Source organism: Aphelocoma coerulescens, chromosome 4A (assembly GCF_041296385.1).
Source record: "Aphelocoma coerulescens isolate FSJ_1873_10779 chromosome 4A, UR_Acoe_1.0, whole genome shotgun sequence".
Classification (NCBI taxonomy): Eukaryota; Metazoa; Chordata; class Aves; order Passeriformes; family Corvidae; genus Aphelocoma; species Aphelocoma coerulescens.
In genome coordinates this window covers 10,778,888-10,796,068 of record NC_091018.1, presented here as the reverse complement: position 1 = coordinate 10,796,068, position 17,181 = coordinate 10,778,888, and positions in this window count along the sequence as shown.

The window sequence follows — 17,181 nt, the reverse complement described above, 5'->3', positions numbered from 1 at the left end:
AGTGCAGAACAGCAGCTTCTTCAGCTGAGGAAAATGTGCTGGGTTTGCTCTAGAGATGAAGAAGTGCAGACAGCTGCAAATCCTGTGGATGCCTGCCAGCACATAGAATGGTGACTGCAAATGCACAGCAGAGATGGCAGGGTGACACTGCAAAGGCAGAGAGCCAGGGGCAGGCTGGTACCAGCACAGCCCACTTGGTCTGAGGACAGCTCAGAGGGAGAGTCTAAGCCACAACAGGCCTCCATGTGGCAGTCTGAGCAGCCCTGCCCTAAAAGTGGGAAGCATCTATGTAGCACATTACTCAACAGGCACCAGGCAAGATAGCTCTCCTGTTAGCAATGCACTTCCTGATGCTAGACAACATCAGAGATACTAAGCTGAAATCCAGTTTTAATCCTTTTGCAGAGTGAATTTACCTAAATTCAGAAGGGAGTTCTCTATCATTGCTACAGACCTTATCTCCTGAGACAAGGTGAGGCAAGTTAATCAACAGAGGTATGGTTACTAAAGCACAGGAGAAACAGATGTATTCGGACTGAGTTGGTTTTCTAACTACAGCTTTGATTCACCTGTTTTTCTCAAGACTGTCTCATCTGTCAAGCTTTCTGAAGTGGTACCAATTCAATGCCTAGTTGAGCTATCAACCTTCCACTATTCCCCTTTCACTTCATGTAGCACTCAAGCCTCTATGCTAAAAACACTGGTGCCACATGGAGAGAATAGATAGTTTAAGTTTAATGTTCACTGTGGCTAAGAGTCATTTATGTTAATAGACATTTTTGTTCCTTGGAATTAATCTTCCTCTGGGGTTTTTCTTTTTGGTGGCATAAATCAGAACAAATTATTTCCCTTACAATTTAGAATACTCTTCTTTCTCAGATACTAAGAGCAGAGAAAAATAATCAAAAGCAATCAAATTACCATATCCTAATGAACTACCATTTGTCAGCTGAGCCAGGTTACTATTTCCTTGAGTGTAGCAGGAAAACATCAGAAAGGCTTGAGGATGGTGATTAAAGGCAGTATGCTTAATTCTGCATTTGCAGGAGGCACTCTCAACCACTTACCTTCAAATCTCCATCAATTGCAATCTCTTGTCCTTACTCTGCATTTGCATTTCAGCCTTTTCCAACTCTCCCAACACTTGCTACTCCAGCCAGTTGCTGCTGAATTCCCCACTGGCCTCTGAGTACTGGACAGAGATGTGTTCCTGAGCAATAGACGCTTTTGGACCACCAGCACTGGAGAGTGAAGAGGCTTGCCTGATGTCCTAGGAAGCCAGAGGGCAGCTCTATCCTCAGATCTGCCAGAGACATTTTGACATTTCCTATGCCTCCTTTTCATCACATCTGGTTTGATAATAACTTTGCAAAACACTTCGAGATCCTTGGTAAGGGAAAAAGAGGAGATGCCTAAATGTGACATCATAGATGACTGCAGCATATATATATTTGAAACCTTGGCTACTAAAAGAAAAAAAAAAATCATCCTTTCCTATCTAATAAAGGTCTAAGGACTCAAAAGAAACAGCAACTTTAGCAATTTGGGGTGCAATATTATTTTGGATACATGAGTTGAATCCACATGGCATATTAGCGATTCCCAGCAAGGAAACAATTTCAGGAGCTATTCATTTAAGCAATAGTTTCATTCTGTCTGAATGCTGGAAGCAATAAAGGCTCCTACGCACCCAGTAGAATAGATGAGGAAATGGCATAGTATGAAAATCAGAGAATAGAAGACAGATGTCAGAGTTACAAAGAACAGAAGGTAGCATCTTTATTTTTCCTGTTCCAGCTTTCTGTGCATGAAGGCGCACACAGAGCCTGCTTTGGTTTTCAACACAGTATCTAAATATAGGGGCATGTGTTCCCCCCAGAAGTATACAAGGTGAAAGAGAGGGGTGTTTCCAACACAGGTGGTCAGAGGACTAAAGGATTACATGTCTAAAACAGGGAAGGGTTGGTTAATCTGCTTAACCTGAAAGGCAGCTGGACTTGCCTCATAATCTGCTACTGTTTTGAAACTAATATAATAGAAAAGTTTTGGGGCGTTTTTGTATCATATTAATTGGAGCTGGATCAAACCCAGGATAAGGACAGTATTCTCTACTGACACAAAGGGCAGCAGTAACCTGGAGACCTTTCATCTTATTACCATCAGACCAGCCCACCAATTGCACCAGGACTGAACAGAGACTGAGGTTTTGTCCTGGCTGCTGTTAATCCAGCATTTGAGTAAGCTTAAATACTGCAGTATCATTTCCAAAAAAGCCTAGGCCGTCACAGGCAGGAATGATCACTCCTCTCTCTCCAAGAGGATGTATGCAGATTGCTGGGGAGTCATAAAGGAAATTGCATCCCAGTACAGCAAAATGAGTGAAATGCTTTACTTTGTTCAGCTCACTGTTGAACCACACTATTTGAACCACTATTTGGCCACATATGGAGGCAGGAACTGTACTACTGCTCTTTAAGGAATTTATATTTACAGTCTTTCTTCAAAAAGAACAGTAAGAAAACTTAAATACCCAAAAGCTCTAAGGCATTCAGGAAGCCTACAGTGCACCTGCCACTGCTGTCTGAATGCAGCCGTGTTAGTGCTTTTTGTTCTCTACCCTGTCCCATCAGACATCTTGCATGTACTCACCTGAGCTGTACTGTGAACACCAGCAACTTCTGGGATCACCTTCGCCAGTTTTCTTGTTCAATCAACTCTGCAGCAGCAACACCTTCCTCAACAGTATTTCAGCCTTGCTGTCACCTAGTCAGATTAAACAGATCAGCATTCAGTTTCCCCCAAGTCTGTAGAAATGGGGTTTATTCTAAGAGAATGCTAAGGGCTTCTGATAAACTGGATTAAAACCATCTTGCAGAAAATTCTGTCTACACTCAGCCAAGTTCTAAGGTAGGATGTGCATGTGTCATACACAAGAGCCTAATAATTCACTTACAATGTCTTTACTGCTATCATTGCAAAAAAAAAAAAAATATCAGAGCAACAGAAGTCTGGGTTTTTAACATTGCCTGAAAACTGATAAAAAGCCCTACCCACAGCCCCTGAAAAGGCTTTCTTTCATGAGCTGCAAAAGTTTTCACTTTTCTTTAAAGTTAAAAGAGCTTTCTGCTGTGCCACTTTCACATCCTGTTTTCCACCATCTCTGTTCTGCCTACTCTGTCTGAGGGTTGTCCCTGATTCTCTGCTCCACATCTGGGTCCCCTTTGAACAGCCTTTCTGTTCAAGCAGTTGGGAGACGAAAAACACGCTCCTCTCATCTCATCTCTTCCCATTCCCCATCAGCAGTGCTTCCCTCTCTGCCCAGAAAACTGCCAGTGTGGAGTGACTGTGTGTGTTGGGGAAGAGCTGCTCTGGGTGGCACATCCTGGATCTTGGAGAGAGATAACCAGAGAACCAGGCTCCCTCGGGCTGCTTCACATGCTTGCTTCCAGTACAAGGCAGGTCTCCAAGGGCACATCCTGACACCTTGCAAACAGCAGAGCAGCAGGAGCTGGGTGCACCAAGGAGGGAAGGTCCTGACACCCTGTCTAAAAGGATGAAAAATATCATTACTGTTAGGGGAGATGGTGTTGCCTTTGGCCTTTGGATGATATTTGACACACAGACCCAGCAAACAGACTCTCCAAAGCAAACACCACCAATACTGCTAGCTGACTTCTATAAGCTGCAATTTCCTGTCCTTGGCTGGTAGTTACAGGAATGCTGTCAGTATATTCATGCCAAAAAGTCCAACCACAAAAGCAAAAAATTAAAGAAAAAGGACACTGCCAGTGAAAATCTGACCTTTTTGAGACTGATGAGTACTGTAGATGTTGGATGGCTCTGCTCCTAAATACACCTGAAGTCAACCATTAAATATTGTGCAATAAAACTGCCCCATACTGAAAGTTTTGCCCAAGCCTTAGAGGCCACCCATCCTACAGAGAAGTATTTCTATTCAGCAGAATTACAGGACCACCACAGACAAATAAAACAAATCTGTTAGCAGAGAGTTAGGTGACCTTCAGGAGAACATCACCTTCTAAGGAACTTATAAAACTCAAAATTAGTGGGGTTAAAAGGCCTCACAGGCTTTTGTGTCCTTGATTGCTTCCTTTGAGCCAAGTCATGCATGGAGATGAAGCACTGAGCTTCAAATTTCCATGAAACTCACTGTCCTGGCTATACTTCTTACTGATTTGAATAATTTCTTAGAACTGTTATTCTTCTAGTGATTATAATCTTGCAGGAGCCCTGGCCATAGGGTACAAGGAACCTCATGGATGACTGAATCCAGCCTCCTTTTATTGAAATAGTGCCATATAATCCCACTCAGAAGACTTGCCAACCCGGATTTTAAACTAGCAAGGCATCCGGTTCCCTGTGCTCTGTGGATGTGGCTTTCAAACATAGTGCCCTGATGCTTAACTGGTTGTGTTGTGGTTTTAGCAAGTTTTATAGAATACTTACTGTCTTTACAGCTCTACCTGCAAAGCACTTCAAAAGATTCTCTGTTAAGACTTACCACTGTAAACCTGCTGACTCCATAATACAAATTCAAAGTAATTCCAGGTCAAACCTTTAATCAGAGAGACCTCTGTAAGCTGCTTCTCACCCTTATTAAAGAGATTTACAAAACCATGAAGGAGGTTGGAGAGTTACTGATGTGCCATTTAAAAAGGCTCCATTAAGATGTGGGTATTTTTATCTTTTAGAAAAAAGCATTTGCAGATTATAACTCTAAGGAGACAATTATAAGAGCATTCTGAGAGTGGGGGAGAAATGGTACAGCAAAGTATAGGAAAGAAAATACATTGCCTAAGCCTTTTTCTTGAATAGGATCCTAACTAGCCATGTCACAGCTGCAGTGAAGTGTCTCATGTTCCTGTGATTTATTACTATAAGGGCCACATCATCTGCCAAAGTGTGCTTGTAAAAAATTAAATGGTTTCCAAAGGAAACTTCAGAATAAGACAGATTTTATTTTTTGCATTTTTACCCTGATTAGTGTCTGTGAAGCTCCTTTGAAAACTTCTGTATCAAGCACAAACACAAAATTATTGCCAAATGCAGTTTGAATTTGGGAAGGTTTCAGGAAGGAAGCCCAGTTACCCACAGAAAGGGATGAAGAGACTGTTTACAGGACTGAGAAGGCAGAACAGTACTGAAAGAGAAAGGAAGTGGCAAAGTTCCAGCATGCTGCACCTTGGACCCAATTGCTTTCTGTCTAACATGATGAGTTGTTCACAGGCCTGAGTTATTCCGTTACCCTTTTAGCTTGACCTTGGACAATAAGCCTCAAATCAAGTGTAAGTAACAAATTAGGGCTTGATCCTACACTCCCAGTTCCCTTTCACTTCAAGCTGAGGAGGGAGAATGCTATTAAGACCTATATTAATGTTGATCTGATTTACCAAAATATGAATATCGATCTAATATCGATATCCAACTGAGACAGACAAAACTCTCTAACAGTTTAGAGTTAGAAAGTGTATGTTTTATTTGGCATCAGGCACTGCGTGGGATAGCTCCCTAAGATGCAGGGCCCCGATACAAGCAAACACAACACCTTTTATTTCCAAATATTATGAATATCCAAAAAACAAATGCATATTCATAACATTAACACCTCCCATTCTCCACTTCATATGGAAATGAGCTTAAATGTCATTAAGCATGCATAGTGTGTGTTCTGAATTGAGTCGGTGGTCTTGAATTGGGTCAGTGGTCCTAAGGAAGATGAAGTAACTCATCTTCCTCATTTTGACCTTTTTGCTTCTCTGAACTTTAACAAGCCTAATTACTTTAGTGACCTCTAAGTTTCCTCTTGCGTGACTTTTGGACGGGCTCCCACAAAGGGAGGAAATTGATAATTGTCTTTATTCTATACAACAACTTACCAATGTTTCTGCTCATTATTCTCAGCACAGCTAAACAAACATGCAAATGACAGATCATCAGTTACTTGGTAATCAGTTACTAACATCTAAAACTCTATTTCAAGTCCAGCTCTCCTAACTATTTTGATTAACCCTCACTGGGCCCAAGCCTACAACTGAAATCCCAAGCCTGTGACTAAAATCTTTATGTTTCCTCTAAATCTATGTTTCAGATCATGGTGACATTCCTGATGGACATCTCTCCAGAAAAATCACCAGAAAAGAAACCTCCCACAATTAGCCTAGCTACTGCAGACAGACAATTTGGGACCACAGCAGAAAATGAAGCAGCAATATTTCTGTTGACACCAACAGCATCAGAGAACTTCAGAGTCAGCCTTTCAAGACTCTTGTTTGCATATGAGTGTTTCTGCCAACTCGTATCCATTTCTCATTTTCAAAGGGAAATAAATTTAATCTCACAATATTTGTCCATTGCTGTAAAACTGCTCTGTTTTCCTGATGTAAGTCAGCAAAACTGAGTACAACTGTAAAGAATTCCCAACACTTCCATCAGAAAGACCTTGGGAACACACAATATGAATCTATTACACCTTTTTTATTATTAAAGTATGGAAAGAGCCAAAACAAAATACAAATACATGGAAAAGGAAAAATATGTAATAATCTAATTGGCAAGCTGTAACACGGTATTCTCTGTAGAATGCCCAGAAGTTTACTACTGACTAACAGGCCAAACAAACATCTTGGTCAGTCTCAACTTACATTGTATAAAATACCAAAACACCAGCAGTGAGGAAGGACTGACATCTTGCTGGCCTAAAGAGGTGACTTGATTTTCAGATGTGCCAGGAAGTTGCTGATGGTAAATTACATGTCAAATAACATGCACCCTGTAGAATAAATGCTAACTTTAGTTCTCTAGCATCAGAATCAAAAAGCACAGATAGTTGCCATGAGACACTGGGAACAAAGCAGCTTTGGTAGTTAACACCAAGGAGGAGATTCTCCCCTGAGTTATAGTCTTCAAAGGGGATGTAAAAAAATCCCAGCGAATAACCAGATGCATGAACAGATAAAAATATGTGGCTAACAATAAAAACAGAAGGGGTTTTGAACTTGGTCTTCCCACCTTTATCTGTATTCCTCCTAGAAAAGTTTTGCAGAGCTTCTGCAAGAGATTATTTCTGATTTTGAATTTGCAACAGCAGTTGTCACCAATAACACCTCCCTATAAACCATGAATACACATCCAAGTTACACCACCTTAGTACTTCAATCCATTTGCTTTAATACCAGCTGTAAAAGGATGATGCACAACTGTTCAGTCTGCTACTTGCTTCCTTTTCTTCCTTCCAAGATAAAACAAGCATTTTGCCTAAACTACTGCAAATTTCCTTGGGGAGACAGGATCACATTATGATGAAGCCCATGAAATTTGTTTCAGAACTATAAAATGCTGGGATCAGGCCAAAAGAATCCCTCCAGGTATATGGCGTATTTCTCTTCCTATGCATTATATCTACAGTCTCATTCCAATACCATGTACCAAAGCCTTTTCCTCATGCAGAGAAGCCAGGTAACACATGATAGCCCACAGAGAACATTTCTGACAGCTTCTTTGACAGATGCTCAAGACATGCTGTTGACACTATATTTTTTTCTATGGTTGAGAATGAATAATTAAAACTGATTCAGCACTGAGAATCTTCTAACTTTGTTCAGCTATGAGATGACTAGAATCATTAAAATCCTATTTCAGAGAACTGCTGTTAAGTGATAATTCTGCTCTTCAAATTAGGAGAGAGGATTGATAATTGAATCCAAAGACTTAGTTATATATACTTGGTGGGGTTTTTTCATAATATAAAGAATGACTTGAGCAGAAATCCATTAAAATTTTTTGTATTCCCATGCTAGTCTGATTCAAAGCTTTTCCATTAAGTAGCACAGGCGTAATGGCATTAAACTACTTAAGCAGCAAAACAGCACATAATTATCACTTTTAATTCACTCTTTTAGCTTGTGAATAGATACTGTACATCACTGACAATTCACATTCCTAAAGAGATTTTTCTATTCTGTCATAGCAGCTTCACCTCCTCTTGTACTGATATAATTGATCCAAGCATGTATAATTTTTCCACAAGAAAAATTCCTCAGATTAATGACATAGCAAATTTAAACCCAGAGGTGTAGCAATCAGCTACTCCTTTATTTACCTTAAGATAGATGTTTAGATATGAACAGGAACTAGGGCTCAATTACCCATGTACCAGCATATCAGCCTCTTAAACCATGAGCATACTCTCAAAATTATGAGTATGTTAGATATTGCACATATTAAAAACAAAAGTCCCACATAGAGAGTATAAAGCATATGGAAGCTCTGTAGAAATTAGGGGAGAAGAGAGAAGACTATGCAGCACGTAACATCCCTCCCTTGCCTCTCAAAACAACCCTCTATTTACTGCCTTGGGACCTCTTTTTCCTGGGAATTAGGAAGTGTGACACATTTGTACCTGCAGCCCCGTGCAGCACTGGCAATGGCTTGCTGCCTGCCCTCACAGGACTGCTGGGAGGTGCTGCTGGTGTAAACAAACCAAAATTCACTTCCCACCACTGCCATCCTTGGTGCCAGGACTGCTGGGAGGTGCTGCTGGTGTGAACAAACCAAAATTCACTTCCCACCACTGCCATCCTTGGTGCCAGCCCTGCAGGGAACCAGGAGTAGTACTGAGTACTGTAGGCTCAGGGATCTCCAGGTGCCTTTCTCTTGGTGCCCCCTCCCATACAATTGTCCCTCTGTCACACTGTAGATACTATCATCAAGCTAAGGAGCAGTGGCACCTTTGCATTTTTATATATTTGCTAAAGGACTCCGTAAAGGCCAGTAAAAGGCAGAGCACAGGAGTGCTGTGGTTTAGTTATCGACAGCACAGCTTCTGCAAAAAGCTGCAGCACAGCAGCTGTGCAAGTGACAAGTCTAAATACAGCCCACTGTTTCCAAACCAAACTGAAAGAAACCAGGCAGCAGGCCTGGCCCGGCCAGGCTGAGCCTTTGTGAGGCAACACAGCATTGTCAACACCTGTTTTAAAGATAAATAGGCTGAAATTTGACACATTGCTGATCTCAGACACAGTAAACTCAGACCTTGTCCACTCTTTGCTCTGTCTGTGCCACTCCCTGCTCCCATGTGCCTGCTATTGGCACTGCTTACACCCCTGCTTCCCCAGAAACTGAACAGCTTCTATATCTGATCACAGTGCCAGAGTGACAGCATCCCCTCTTACATGGAACAAGCTCTCTCTTTGACAGGTCATCAGCTGGCAGGGAAAGATGAAACAGTTCCTCCTATGTTAGGGACTTGAGTCCAGAGAGCTGGCCAGACAAACAACACATACACCAATACGATTAAGTATTGTTCTCCCTTTATTATTCAGCTATGCAAGCTTATATCTACTTTTGCAAAGATTCACGCCCAGTCCCTCTAGATGGCCTCTAATCTGCGGGGGAGCTGACCAGTGTATAACTTTGCCAAGGACTTTCAGAGCTGGCTGCAGCCAGGTGCTTTCCAGGTCTGCCTGCAGCCAGGGGCCAGTTCAGGGGTTTTTCCTCAGCAACCCTGGGTTGTCCAATCTTTCCAGGGGTATCATGTGCCCTTGATCCATAAGGAATCCCTCTACACATCCCCCATTTTCTTTTTGGGCAACCCAGGCCTGGTCAATGATCTTTCGCAGCCCCGCTTTAATGCCAGAAGAAGTGCACCCAAATACTATTAAGCCTATTATAACTACAAATAGCAATCGGGAGCCTTCTACTACCAAGGTACACAGAAATCCAGTGATACCCAGACCCTTAAGCCAATCTCCAGTAGGGTTGTCTGTCTCCCGAACGTTGTGCAGGCCCCTCTGGAGGTCAGAGAGGTGCTTGTGAATTGAGACAGAGTGGTCAGAAAGATTCATACAGCACATACCCTGGAAATCTTCACAGCCGTGGCCATGGGCTAATAGTAGAAAATCAATGGCTGCCGATTTTGTAATACTGCATGCCTAACATTGGTAACATCTGCACTTAGCTTGTCAAACATCTGCGAAGTTACGTTTAGCTCACCCCTCGCCCAGCAAGCAACTTTATGTAATGTTGTGTGCGCCCTAGCAGCTGAAGCACCCGATAAAAACATAGATGCTAGCCAAATTGTACCACGACTCCAAAAGATGGGCTCTTCAGTCCTTTCACATTTGAGCTCATGGACTGAACGCCGCACCCTGGTTTTAGTACGGTGGGTGATATTTAAGAGTTGATGCAGGTTTGGGTGAACAGGGTGAGTTTCCCTAAGTAGCACGGTCCCCCACATAGGCTGGTGGGAACCCCATTCCACACGCGGTCCCCGCATATTAAGAACGTACCACTGGGGAGGCGTTTCGGGGCTTGACCCGTGAGGTTGATTCGGGGGTAAATTGCTTCGGACTCCTAGTTTCTCAGAAACCAGTCTGCAAGAGGGTCAACAGTGGCCCAAAGGTGCCTATTAACATTTAATTGACTGGTAGTGAGAGGCTCAAATGTCATGTAACCATCCCCAGTTTGGTTTGTGGAACCCAGTAGGTCTAACTCTTCTGGTGTTCCCATGGTGACATTGATGCTTTTCAAGAATGCACCTTGCCAGCAGGCATGCTGCTGTGCAGGCTTGAGTCCGATCAGCCCTGAACACTTGCCATTGTTTGTGGCATTCCCTAACAGGGAGCTATTGTCTAGCATCCCTCGGAAGTCTTGCAGGTTAAAATATGGGACCCCGATTAAACAGGTGCAGAATGGGTGCCCTGGCGTGGCCAGGCTCAGACACATGGAGTCTTGCCCCATTAAATTAGCTAGGGTGACCCACATGTTTTGTCTCTTTTGGATTGCTGTCAGCATTGCGTGGGACACTGCTAGGATGCTCACAAGAAGCAAACCTCTCAGAATGTTTGCATTACGGACAACTCCGTTCCATCTCCTTCCCAATGGATCAGTCCTCGCCCTCAGGGCTGACAGAGGCAATAGCTGCATGTCCTCTTGCTGGGCTGGAAGGGCCGTAGGCCCTGTGCTCAGTTCTCCCAACAGGAACGGAGGAATTCTGGTGGCCATCTTGACCCGTGGGTCCACAGGACGCCACGGTGCTGATGGTGTGGTTTCACGAGCCTTAGACTCCAGCACGTAGACAATTCAGCAAGCTTCTTGATTACTTCATGCATCATCTCTCGGTGCTTCTCCCCCTCTTGGGGCTGACCCCCGGCAGCCCTGGCTGGCTCTGTTTCTGCGGGCGACAAAGCCATAGAGGCTGCTTCGCAGTCGGATGATGATCCACTGTCCGGCAGAGGGGGTGGCACGCTGCCATTTTTGGCCGGGAGCTAGGACCGCTTGCTTCTCCTCTGCTCACCTGCGCCCCCAGAGTCAGGAGACTCTGCTTCCACTTTTGCTACCAGTTCTCCCTCAGGCTTCTGCAGGGTAACTTCCTTCCCTGCCGGGTCCAGCAGCTCCCGCAGCGAGCGTACAGGCGCTGATGTTCCCTTCATCGGTTGACCCACGGTCAGCCCGAAGAATTGTGCAACCCTGGACTACGCCCTCACCTCTGGCTGCCGCTCCTTGAGCCCGCCCTCTCTTTCTTTTCCGGGGCCGCCACCCCCCAGCGCCTCCATGGCTGCCGTGGCCACCTTCCTCTCTGCTTTCACTTCTGCAAGGGTATTAGTCACAGCTCTCCATGTTAATCCGAGAGCTTTAGCTTCTTTACCTTCCTTTCCACTCTCAATTGTGAACTGCCATAGTCTGTTTCCAACTTCCTACCACTCTTCGGTCAAGAACAAAAGCGAAGTGCATTTCAAAAACCCTTGTTCCCCGCCCCACATTATTAGGGCATAGAGATCTCTATCTTTTACAGTCTCACCTCTCTTAGAGAGGATACTGGCTAGGAGACGAGTGCCAGCCTCGTATTCCATAGCTGACTTACCTGCGGGAGCTCACTCGGCCGTGCGAGCTCCAGTCTCCAGCACCACTCATCTTTTTGCCGGGACACTCCCACTCCAGCTCTGCAGGCTCCTCACCATTGGTGCGATGATTTGGAGTCTTGCCGCGTTTAGGCGAACTGCATTTAAGCGAAACAAACTGCATTTAAGCGAGTAAGATCACTCGAGTCCCTGCTCAGGCGACAGGTGTTAGGGACGGAGTCCAGAGAGCTGACCGGATAAACAACACGTACACTGATACAATTAAGCATCGTTCTCCCTCTATTGTTCAACTATGCAAGCTTATATCTATTTTTGCAAAGATTCACGGCCAGTCCCTCTAGACCTCCTCTAACAAGCAGGAGAGCCGACCAGTGTATAACTTTGCCACGGACTCTCAGGGCTGCCTGCAGCCAGGGGCCTGTTCAGGGGCTTTTCCTCAGCAACCCTGGGTTGTCCAATCTTTCCAGGGGTATCATATGCCCTTGTTCCATAAGGAATCCCTCTACACTCCCACACCTCAGGACCAGGCATTTAATGTCCACTGTCTGTCTCCTCTCCATTACAGATCTACAACTGCAGCACAGGGCTCTGAGTTCTGCTCTAACATCATTAGTTACTCCAGTTTGTTGCAAACACATATCTAGCAGACATTTCCGTCTCTGCACATACAGATCAGGAGTCTCCTATTTCAACACTGCTATAAGAAAGCAAATGTCTGCTTGGAGAATCTGATACTTCAAAGCCTTGATTTCCTAAGCAAAATTAAGAGATATCAATATTTTTCTTGAAAACATCTTGTGGAAACTACTGACATTCAGGCTGTCATATGTTCTATACACATCCTTCCTTCCTCTTTCTTCTCCTCCATTAGTGGGTTAATGTCAACATAAATTCACAGGTCTTTCTGTCTAGTAACAATAGCCATGTACTCACCATAAGCCCTGTTAAAAAAATACTATGCCAGAAGCTTTTGTGTCTCTCCAGGTTGCAGGTAGCCAGCCAAGGCAATGTCTAAAATAGATTTTCTCAGACACTTGAACAGAATCCATGTTAACCAAAACACAAGCCTAGTGCTGTGCTCAGGCTCCACAAACTGTCCATAAATCACATCAAGGCAGCTCCAGAAGAGCAAGGTTCCCCTTCTGGCTTCTCTGCCTACATCACTGCTGCTCACAATGGTGCTTCTCTACCTATGAAATCTGAGCCTGCAAAATCATAATTTGGGACCATAAATTTCTGCAGAGGGCCTTTTTCAAATAATCCCAGACTGATAAAACCAAGCTTCTTAAAGATGCAGCAAAATCACTTCATCACTGTTTCATGCATTTTATTTTAAAGGCCTGTTAAGAACCCATTCTTTCTAGTAGAATGCTATTTTCATCTCAACTTTTTTTTCCTGTGGGATCTTGAAAATAGGATTTTCCTATCTCTGCCTCTTTTTTTCTTGTCTGTTTCTATTTGACTAATGATGATTCTTTTTTTCCTGTGCTTCTAAGAGAGTTGACATTAAAATGTGTAGTTTCTATTCTCTTTCTGTTGTATTTGTGCATTGGAACCATTCACAATGATGTTGGCTCAGCTCTAGGCATTGTCTCTGATAGTTCAATTCCAGCTGAATTGCTGGAGCCAGCAGGACATTAGCATTCACTTGACTGATTTAGCATACTCAGAGAATGAGATGGGTTTTGTATTCAGCGACACACGTGAAAAACTGAAGAAATTATAAAGCAGCCCAAAGTTCTTTTGGAGTCACATATCTTTTCCTTCTCACATATCTTCCTGTGCTTGAGGGCACCATCTAAATAATGGCCATTTCAATGCCAAGCCCTTCCTTGACAGCGCTCATGGAAGAAAGAGAAGAAAAAAGTGATTTTAAACTGTTGTTTAATATAGTTCATCAGTTTAACAGATTTCAAGGCTAAAAGATCATATTATGCATTACCTCCTATAAATATAGGAGAATTTCACCTGTAATTTCCACATTTTGTCCAACAATTGGAGAAAACACTTTTTCAAAGGTAAATACTTCAATCTGAGTTCTGAAATAAGTATTAAAAATATAACACTTGATGGCTTTAAAACTTTTTTCCCTTGTCTAGTCCATACCCCTATGACAAGGTTTTGGTGTTGTATGTGACTCAAGATGCACATGACCTACAGAGTTCATGTCTTTTCAGAGTCCAGATTCTTGAATGTAAAGCTAAAGTGAAGAAGAGAATGCAGGGCAATATTTTCAGAAGAGGTGGCTAAAGTTTGGCTCAGGAATCCATTTGCCTCCAAAGGAAATGCTGAGCTGAGCAGATGCATATGAACTGAATGAAGAAATATGGCTTTATTTTCCTGCAAACTAGAATCTCCACCTCACTATTTTATGACTTCAGAACAGGGATTCCCAAACTTTTCAACAATAGGACTGAAGACCTCAGCAGATATGTTTGTTCAATTATACACTTTATGGGCTGCCTGAAACAATTGGAAGGACCATACCATGACAGAACATAGTTGGCCTTTAAAAGCCCTTTTCCTGCACCATCTCTATTGGCTCAAATTAGTGTTCAGCTATTCAAGGTGAGTTTGCAACCTTCAGACTATAACCACACTTGACCCCTGTGACAGGACCTTTCACCCCCTAATACAGCAAAAGCTTATCTCTACTTCCCCCATGGCTATGCTAGGCCAGAATGGTTTGTCTTGTGATGAATTATCTCAGCTGAAAACAACCTTAGCCAGCAATAAACATCCTTCCTTGAATGGTGGGAAAGGATAAGCCAGAAATGACTGACAGACAAGCACTTTTTACAACTATAAAAGACCACCATGACTTTCATGAAATCAGAAATCTCTTATGCACTCTCTGAGTGTGTAGAGAGTTCTCCTCGACATGGAGACATTCACATCAAGATACTTCCCTGGGATTGAGCAGAATTAGGATTCATCATTCATTGGTAAGGGACGTTGGCTCCTAATTGATATTATTTCTTCGCTAGCTGTAACATAGGTACTTTTATTATTGTGCACTCTATTTTTATTTACTCGTAGTTTTTTTATTTATCCTGTATAGTAAGCAAGCCTTTTAAAGTCTTATGTCTATTTTCCTTGTGTCTATTCAATAAATAATTCATGTTGTAATAGGCCTGATTGTTCATTGTTAAGGACTTGAGAGCAAGAGTGGATTTTGGGGTGCTGGCTGCCTCAATAAAGCTACTGCCTACTGACAGAGACCTGAACAAAGGCAGGGACTTGTCTAAGCTCTCCCCTCTCATTTGTAACAACCCCCTCTCTTCTGATGCAGTCAAATGGACAGGTAGAATTTGTGCATTTTCTAGTAGCTTCAGCATTATAAATATATGGATGATGTGACAACAAAGTCAGCTGTCCCAGTTCAACCTCACGTTTGCATTTCCTTTAATTCCAACAGGATCTCATAATTAGGGCTTCTTTCTATATGACGTGTAGCTCAGCTGGTGTTTTAACTGCTCAGAAACACCTGCAATAGCTCTCCCCTGGCTTCAGTTACCTGTTCTGAGTGCAACTGCAGGCTCCAGCCCAGAGCATATGTATGCACACATACATGACAGGGAGGCAGATGGGTCTGCTTCCAAGAGAGTGGACACCCATTTTTGATCATTAACAAGCAGTGCCTGTAAAAGATGACAACTCATGTGTCAGCTGAAACATTTCACATTAATTGGAAGAAGGTTCCTATCAAATATATTTTGATAATAGCCAATCTCTCAAGGATATTTTGCCCCACACAGTGAGAACATAATGTTTGACATCTTTCCTTGGAGGCAAGAAAGAGAGCCAGAAGGCAAATGCAGCTACAGCCAGTGAAGAAAGACAAACAGAAAATAGCAGAGAAACAGTTCTGTCTGTGGAGACAAGCAACAAACGGTGGAGCTTATCAGCTCTGTCAGCAGTGTACGTCCTGACACAGGTCTGTAGGTTCGAAAGGCTGCCGTTGTTCCAGAGGGTGACAGAGACAGACACTGCAAAGGATCAGTAGAAGTAGGGGATAAAGATGCAGCTACGAACATCTCCATGGTCAGCGAGTCAGTACTCAAAGCTGAAATCTGGCAATACTCTCTATGAATACGAGTGCATGTTTTAATACAAAACTAATGCAAAGCCATTTGCAGTGATCTTGGAGGAGTCAGTTCTCCTGGTTCATTCCTACCATGACTGAGCATTTCCCTTGACTTTCCTCACTTAACTTCCATCTTAGGGCTGGCCCTTTCTTGGTTACAAGATTGGGTCAGTTCCCAGATGACAGCAGAATGACTTCAAATACTTATCCCCTGAGGATCTTAAGAACAGTTTCTTGTAGTAATTTGAGATGGATAGTTTGTTTACATGAGTACGTGTGTGTCTAAATGAGCTCCAAAATATTTAACAATCATTGTTGTGAGACCTTATGCATTACTATGCCATTTTAGTCTTTTTAACACCAAGCAACAATTTCAGAAGCCAGAGAGCCTCTCTGGGTTTATAGCATGCTTTACATACTGCTTAGACTTTCTCTTCATTGATCTGCTGCTGGATAAAAGCAATGTTGAAAAGACATTAAAGCAACAGTCAAGATCTGTAGCTACATTAGTCGTTCTGTCAGAGACCTGAAAAGAACCTCACAGAAGTTAAGCAGGAAAACAATTTGTTGGAGCATCAGCTGAAGCAGTGAGTCGCAACTCATTCAAATCTCTCTAAAGTACATGATCAAGCAACTGCTGAAGCCCTGAAAGTCACAATTGATTCTGCAAACAGGAGATACTAAAAAAAGCTTTGAACTCACCTCCAGTCTCTGGTATGTAATAACAATCTGACTGTCCACATATTTATTCCTTTAAAGCAGTCAGGTGGGAAAATACAGGATGAATGACATTCCCCTAGTGCAGCACCAGAACTACCCGTACAAGCTGACAGTACTCTTCCATCACTGTGTGTAACTGGCATTTCGTTCCACTGAACGGAGCCATTTTGGACATGCACTGACCCAACCAAAGTAATTATTTTCTAACATTTTTACCTGAACCTCAACCAATGGTTCCCCAGGCTCAGAAGAGCTAAGCAATCAATGGTCTTACAGGTCTTTTTGCCAAATATAACATTGTTGAGCCTTGAAATCTACAGTACAGTCAGGAGCCTAAAAAAACCCCAAAACTTACTGAATAACTGAGGCATCTGAGGCACCCAGACAGATGCCATAAAATCCAGAGCACCTCAGTTGTAAATTGACTAATATAAAACCAGCTAAATCCATCCAACCAGGACACACCTTACAATACAGGGAAAACCTATATAGGAC